Source organism: Oryctolagus cuniculus, chromosome 9 (assembly GCF_051225735.1).
Source record: "Oryctolagus cuniculus isolate XC-2025 breed Fujian yellow rabbit chromosome 9, ASM5122573v1, whole genome shotgun sequence".
NCBI lineage: Eukaryota > Metazoa > Chordata > Mammalia > Lagomorpha > Leporidae > Oryctolagus > Oryctolagus cuniculus.
The window spans coordinates 83,765,413-83,771,569 of record NC_142875.1 but is presented as its reverse complement, the minus strand read 5'-3'; the positions used below and the strand labels follow the sequence as shown (position 1 = coordinate 83,771,569).

General features: G+C 55.3%; 1 non-coding gene across 1 annotated transcript; it reads right to left on the bottom strand.

The window, feature by feature from the left end:
* Positions 1-1,750: 1,750 nt before the first annotated feature.
* On the bottom strand, positions 1,751-1,824 carry TRNAN-GUU (transfer RNA asparagine (anticodon GUU)). Its single transcript has one exon. It is a non-coding gene; the product is annotated as a tRNA-Asn (tRNA).
* Between the last annotated feature and the right edge of the window lie 4,333 nt (positions 1,825-6,157).

The window sequence follows — 6,157 nt, the reverse complement described above, 5'->3', positions numbered from 1 at the left end:
AACTCATACAAAGCATTTCTGCCTGAGGCCTGCCACACCAGCATGCAGCGTAAGCAGCTAGCTGGAGTCCCGGCTGCTCCACTTCCCATCCAGCTCCCCGCTAATGCGCCTGGGAAGGCAGCAGCAAACAGCCCGAGTGCTTGGGCCCCTGCACCCACCCACGTGGGAGACCAGAATGGAGTTTCAGCTTCTGGCTTCAGCCTGGGACAGCTCCAGCCATTGCAGCCATTACTTTTTTTTTTTATTTGAAAGGCAGACTAACATAGAGGGACACACACACACACACACACACACACAGAGCGGGGCGGGGGGGAGGGAGAGAGGGAGAGAATCTCTTCCATACTGGTTCACTCCGCAGATGGACGCAATGGCCAGCACTGGGCCAGGCTGAAGCCAGGAGCCAGGAGCTTCTTCCGGGTCTCCCATGTGTGTTGTGGGGCGCACAGATTAAAAACACAGTGAGCGAGACTTTTGAGGTCAAATTGGGAGTCTTTATTAGCCAGCTGGCAACTTCCCTCTCACAGAGCAAGTCGGGAGAACACAGCCCCGAGTTGCAGTGACAGGGCAGGTGGCGGTGGTGGGGTTAAAAGCAGAAACTACAATTTGGTGGCCTTGGCCATTATCAAGCAAGCAAGCAAGCAGAAGTGCAGAAGCCAGAAATATGCCGGTTACAGCCAGAGGAGCAGACTGATATCTATAACTTGTTTCTCTCAAAGGAACAGTCCCTGTTCTGAAGCTACCAACCAAGATAACCTATAACCACCCAGGCAGGCTATGTCCCGTGGGAAAACCTTAAACTTAAAGCCACCCTGTCGTGGGTGCAGGGCCCCGAGCACTTGGGCCATCTTCCACTGCTTTCCCAGGCCATAGCAGAGAGCTGGATCTTTAGGGCAGCAGCTGGACTCCAATCGGGTGTCCATCTGACACAACACTCATCCTATGACCTCCCTCTCTCCCTCCCTCCCTTCCTTGTTTTTTTCTCCCTCTCCCTCTCTTAAAAAAAAAAGGTATTTCTGCCCGAGTTTCACTTCAGGGGGAATTCCCATGGTCAACGTTGCTCGCGGAGCCTTCCCCTGGATTCAAGTTCACTGTCTGAAGCTCTAACAGGTAGCGGAGGTGGAGTGTCTTAGGCTGCATCCCTTTGGGATGCGCCCTCTCCGCACACTTTGATCTGGAAGGCTGTTCATCCTCTGGAATTGGGAAAGGCAGTCCCCCAAAATTCCGTTTGCTTTTTTTTTTTAATGTTTATTTAAGTTGTACAATTCGCATGTATTTCATATATACAGATTCAGGAGCATAGTGATACTATTAGCTCTCCCTCCCCCATGCCCGCGCTCCCACCCTCCCTCCTCCTCCCTATTCCCATTGTTAGTTTTTACGAAGATCTACTCCGTTTGCTTTTTCACGGTGTCAGTGTGCCCCTCACCTGCGCACGGTACTCACTCGCGACCCCATCACCGGGCACTGGGGCTCTGGCCAGCCGCACGCACCCCCGAGCTGGCCTAAGGCGCACATGCGAGTGCCCCGGGGCCAGGCAGGGCTCCGAGTCCCAGCGCCCACCCCCGGGGCTGCCGCCCCACCACGCGGCGCTGTCCTCGGGACTCCCCTTCCCACCCCCTAGCAGGAAGAGGCAGCTGCCGTCCTCAGTCCTCAGTCCTGGAAACGTGGCAGCGTCGTAGTTCTTTTCCATTAAAAATCTCTCCGTGGTCCGCCGCCCTTCAAAAGGAGCCCTCGGGAAAAGAAGCGCCACCGTCCCTGGGTGGGCTCGAACCACCAACCTTTCGGTTAACAGCCGAACGCGCTAACCGATTGCGCCACAGAGACCCAGCTACTCAGGCCGCAGTGAGCTGTGTACAGATTTCCGCGGCGGCGCCGACGCCGCCTCTCGCCACCCTGGGCGTTGCCACCCGGGCGCTGGCGGAGGAGCGCTAGCGCTAGCGCCGGGGCGGAGGCGGCGGCGGCGGAAGCGGCCGAGGCGGCGGGGCGCGCCCGGGGCGCGGGGCTGGAGGGCGGAGCTTCGCGGGCGGCCGGGGCCGGGGCGGGGGTCGGGCCGGGGCCGGTGGGCGGACGCCGGTTGATTCCGACGCCTGAAGCGCTGGGGGCTTGCGTGGTCGCACGGGCAAAACATGCAACAGTGTCCCTGCAGGAGAGGCCGCGAGCGCCTGCGTGCGCTTCACGGAGGCCGCGAACTGCAGGGCGGCGCTCTCGCTTCTGCGTTTTTCTGGGTGGTTACTGCGCCTCCCGCTTAGGTGCCCGCCCCCTCCCGTCCTGTAACACCGACGGGACCCGGCGCCGCTGTGCACCTGCGCGCGCGCTCTGCGCGAGGGGCGAGACGGTGGGCGCCTCCCCAGACTCTGTTTGCCCCCGCCGTGGGGCCTGCGCCCTCCGGGCGAGCGCGCGGGTTGGGGCCCCTCAGGAAGGGCCGGGTGGCCGGAGCGGCTCTGACGTCTGGGGTGACCTCTGAGGGTTTCCCTGACTTCCGAGGTCACCCGCGCGTCGTCTTGGGGTTTCAGCCCCGCGTCTGCGGGGGAGGCGGCGAGAGGCCCGCGCATGGTGCGGCATTTGAGGGCGGAGAGCAAAGCCCTTCCTGGCGCTCTTTTTCTTGGACTGTCGGCCCGCAGCGCCCGTTGGCAGCCGGCTCCCTTCTTCCCGCGAAAACGGATGACCCGCTCGGGCTCTCCACGCGGCCGCTGCGCCCATTCCAGCTTCGCCCGCCCGCCTTCCTCCAGGGCCGCCGCCGCCGCCTCTTGATTCTCCAGCCCTCTAACACGTTGACCATTCCCAGGGGGTACAGTCAGGAGCCTAAGGCCATTCAAATGCTGCTGCGCGGTCATCACGACCATCCATTTCCAGAACCTTCCAGTCTTCTGAACTGGAGACTATAAACAGCTCCTGGTTCCTCTCCTTCCGCCCCCAGCCACCACCTTCTACTTCCTGCGTCGGCATTTAGATACCGTAGGCGCTGCGCAGGTACAAGCGTGGGGCATCTTTGCTGGCCCCTTCTTTTGAACCGCGCTTTCGGGGGCAGGACGCTGGGTGCCCCGGGACCAGCCTCTGCTGTAAGAGGGGACTTGGTGCGCTGGGCCCGAGCACGCGCGAGGTGGGGAAGGAGGCGTCTTCTCAGTAGGCTGTGGGGGTCCTTTGTGGCTATGCCGGGCACCTTTTGGGGCGATCGACTTTATCTGAGCTCTTTGGGGACAGTTATACGTGTGGCGCATGTGTTGGGCTGACCACGAGAAAGGAATTCATGGCCTCTACCTTGGAAACATTGAGCAGAACAGGTTTTCTAAACTTTGTTTTTACACGTTAACTTCGAATTTGCTAATTTAATGGAATTCTGGGTGCATTTCTTCTTTGAGAATTTTTCAGGTAAATGTTTAAGTGATGATCTCTCTTCGTTTTGTAATTCCTTTTTAAATACACAGTGAAATCTTCCCATTGTCTAAAACGCACTCTCCGTCGGTTCAGCAGCCCCTCTGTATCCTTTCCCGGCATCATTTTCAAGTGCAAGGGCTTTGTAGAGAGGTTACTCGCCTGCTTCTTGGGTGCTGGGTGCACACGGGTTGCTGTGGTGGGAGTTTGGCTTCTGCTGAAGCTCCTGGTGGCTGGCGCGTGCCTCCATTAATGGGAAAGGAGTCGCTGTGACGTTGGCTTCCCGGAGTCCACCGCTCCGTGAGGCCATTCCTGGGACAGTCCCTCTGTTTATGGGACCCTGGCTTCCCTGTTATTAACCACACCTGCTCCCCCCTCTTCTGCTTCTCTGGTCCCAGACTGAAGGAGGCACAGTGAGGTTTGGGAGGCATGTGAAATGGGCAGTGGGAAGGGGCTAAGCATCAAGTAAGCTCTTGCTGTCTCCAGTCCCACCTGAAAGTCCAGGACATCCTGTCAGTGTAATTTTCTCCTCCTCCTTCCCCTCCCCCTCTCCCTCCCACTCCCCAACCTCCTCCTCCTCCTCCTCTTCCTCCTCCTCCTTTTTAAAATAAACTCTACTTATTATAGAGTTACAGAGTGAGGGAGAGACAGGGAGAAAGGTCTCGTTCCGGTGCCCATATGGGATGCTGGCATCACAGGCAGCAGCTTTACCCGCAATGCCACAATGCAGGCCCAATAGCTCTGTCTTTACACTGGTGCTGTTAAATACTTTAGACACATCACCTCGTTTAATCTCAGAGTACCCTTGCGGTGGCAGATACTACAGCTATTCCAATTTCTCAGGTGAGTGAGCATGTACAGTGAGAGCAGCGTGTTCAAGGTCGTGGAGCTAGTGGGTGACAGGGCCAGATCAGACTTCATAAGCCTCACTTGTAACCTTGACCACACATATGAGGTTGTAAATATATATATATACACACACGTATATATGTATATATGAGCCCCTATTGTGCTTTCTTGTTGCAAATACACTGTGAACCCAATGGTGGCGTGTAATCATGCATATGAATGTGTGTGCGTGGGTGTGTGTAGCATTTGCAAGCTTCTCCAAAATATTATTAGTGGTTCTGTCTCGGAGGTGATTTTCCACATCTTCTTTACCCTCTCCACTATTTTCTCAAACATTTGCAGCCAGCAGCCTTTCCACGGGGCCAGGCAGGAAAGGCAGCGGCAGTTTCCCTGCATTACAGATAGAGGGTGGTAGGGGGTTGTTCGAGGCCCAGATGTGCCCTGTCTGGGGACTGGCATCCGTGACCTTGGAGGATGCCCCCAGCATTCGTTCACAGGGCTCTTTACTGAGCACGCCTCACAGTCAGTGCTGTGTCTCCTCCAGCTCTGGCACCCACCTTGACCACAGCATCTGGATCTGCAGAACGTGCACATGGTTCCTGGGAGGAACTGTTCCACGTGTCCCTGCAGCATGAGTATTGGCTCATCTGAAAAGGATGGGAGTCCTTGACCTCCTTCTAAATTAAAAAGACATCCTATTTGTTTGAAAGCCAGAGAGACAGACAGAAAAAGAGGAAGAGACAGGTGCAGAGAGACAACCACTTGAGCCATTACCACTGCCTCTCAGTGTGCATGAGCTGCAAGTTGGAGCCATATATTACACCCAAGCACTGCAGTTTGCATGTGGGTGTCCCAAGTGGTGTGGTGATCACAAGACCACTCACCCCTACACTGTCGCTCCCCCTCTTCACGGAGGAACGACACAGGACCCTGCGCTGTTCTTTTATCTGCTCGGCCCTTCCCGGGTTTGCTGCTGGTCCTTCCCGGGTCGGCTGCCGTCCCTTCCACCTCCGTGGAAGGGCGGCTCCCCCTGCCACTTTCCCCACTTCTGCGGGGGAGCAGCACACCGCCGGCCGGCTCTCTCGGGGGCTGCTCAGATGTTACCTGGATGTTCCCTTTAGATGTTCCTGGTGCATGTTGTCTCTCTCCTCCTTTATAGTCCTCTTCCACCAATCCCAACTCTGCTACCCACACGCCGAGTACGCTGCTCTCCTCCAATCAGGAGCAGGATCAGCTCCTGCAGTTTACTGGTCGAACTGGAGGCAGCTATGTAGAAGCTGTTTACTCCTCTCCCAGTGCCATATTGTGGGAGAGCAGATGCATAGAATAAGTCTTAATTCCAGTAACTTAGTCTAGTCCGAGTTGCTCCCCACACTACACCTTTGAAAATACCTTTTGCCCGACTTAATTTTCTTCTCATTTTTACAATGAAATATTTTCACTTGAGTAGCGTAGCCCTGGTTTTTGTCTGTTTGTTTTAAAAAAAAACTTAAAATCTATGATCCAGTATCTAATTGACAGTCAGTATACATATATACATATACATATATATGTATACATTTATACATATATACATATGTTCATATACTGAACCCGATGAGGAGCTGGGCTACATGCTTCAAGGAGCTCCCTTCCATTCAGGATTCTGCAGGACACCTGCCCTGCCCACAGGCTGTTTGACTCTCCTGCGGAAGCAGGAACTACACAGGCGTGTCAAGGCAGTGAGCGCCAACTGAGTGGCACCCGTGGTTTGATTTTGGAACCAAGGTGCGAACAATCACTGAGCAGCCAATACAGATCTCAGGTTGGCTGGGCAATCAGACAAAGCCCAAAATTTTCTTTCTTTCTTTCTTGTTCAAAAAAAAAAACCACTTAATTTATTAACTTATTTGAAAGGCAGAGCTACAGAGAGAAGAGAGGGATACACACACAGAGA